A 1704-nucleotide genomic window follows, 5' to 3' on the forward strand; every position below is an offset into this window, starting at 1 on the left:
CTCAACCCCCAGTTTTTGCAAGAGCTAGGAAGATGTCTTTTCTGTTGTACAGCATCCATACCACAGAGCACAAACCCTCCACGACCTCAGCCCACAACAGTACAGCCATCAAGGCAGCATCTTCTACTTTCCAAACAGACTCTGAGATTCTTGGATTAAAAACACTGAAGCATTTTTGCACAGCTGAGTGACTGCTTTGTTACATTCTACTTAACAGAATCACACCCATGGGACTATTTGTCATACTGAGTGTAAGAGATACTAATTCACTGAGAAACACTGGCCAGCTAAAATGTGTCTGACTTTCAAAGGTTACATTTTAACAAATTCAAAAAAAAAGCACTTAGGGGGCTGGAGAGATGGCTCAGTAGTTAAGAGCACGACTGCTCTTCCAGAGGTCCTGAGTTCAAATCCCAGCAAACAAATGATGGCCCACAGCCATCTGTAATGGAATCCAATGCCTTCTTCTGGTGTGTCTGAAGACAGCTACAGTGTACTCATATACATAAAATATTTTTAAAAATTATAAAAAAAAGCACTTAGGAAAAAACAAATCCTTATGTAACACTCTCCAACTTTAGTTCTTAAGGTACTCTGTGTTTCCTGCAAGGAAACAGTAGACAAAACCAATCGTATATTTAGTTCAGCTACAGCATTGTGACTTCAGATGCAATAAATTTATATTACTAAATTCATGATAACTGTCAATAAATAATCCTTAAATGTCTAATCTTTAGATACATGGAAAATTCCACAAAATTTACCTAGTAAATATTTGATTCCGTTTAGACTGTTCTAACCATTTTCTGAAACCAAAATTGCCTGGTTTCTTCTCTAAAATCACGTTGACTTATAAAATGAAATGCTAAGGAAGGTGACTATAAACATCTAAAAATTTAGCGGCTGTAAGTCAATAAAAAATGTTAACCCCATGTTTACACAGAGAAAAACACATGTTAAGAGATTAACCATAAAATGCAAAATGTGATCAACAGCATTTATTTTCCCTTTGGAGGAACTGAAGAGTTGACAGCATTACTTCAGAGACACAGACTGGTAGGGACAGCTGCTACTGACACATTACTTCATGCTTTTCCACGCCCATGTTAAGCTCCCACTCTTATCGGTCACTCTTACCCCACTCTCTGCAACGTTTAACATGTAACATCAGTGTTAGTTTGCATGCATTCTAGCTTGGGTGACACCTGCAGGCACTGCACTTCAGTGTTTGTAAACTTGAGCATACCCATGAAGAAATGAAATGCTAAATGCTGCATTAATGATCAGTGAACTATACATCACTTTATTACAAAGTCTAATCCACCATGGGAACACATCAATTTTATTTTATTAAACTGATTAACAAGTTTAATTTGTTGAAATATAGTGACTCTTCCTCCTCCTCCCTCATAAAACATAAGGGCAGATTTCCCATGAGGTTTTTATTTTAATTCAGTACTTATCCAAGCAAGTTTCAATAAAAAGTAATGTCTCACTTTTATCTTCAGGGTAGCTTATTTGGAGAATAAAACTTTACATACACACACACACACACACACACACACACACACACACACACACAAAAGGAAAGAAAGATTGCAGTGATTATCTACAATGAGCAAGAGGCACAAATTCCCAGGAGAACTTTAATTCTGTTCCCTCTGAGATAAGTTCTTTTAGAAATGAAAGACAAGTGAGGCTCCT

The sequence above is a fragment of the Mastomys coucha genome, unplaced genomic scaffold, assembly GCF_008632895.1.
Source record: "Mastomys coucha isolate ucsf_1 unplaced genomic scaffold, UCSF_Mcou_1 pScaffold13, whole genome shotgun sequence".
NCBI classification, from domain to species: Eukaryota; Metazoa; Chordata; class Mammalia; order Rodentia; family Muridae; genus Mastomys; species Mastomys coucha.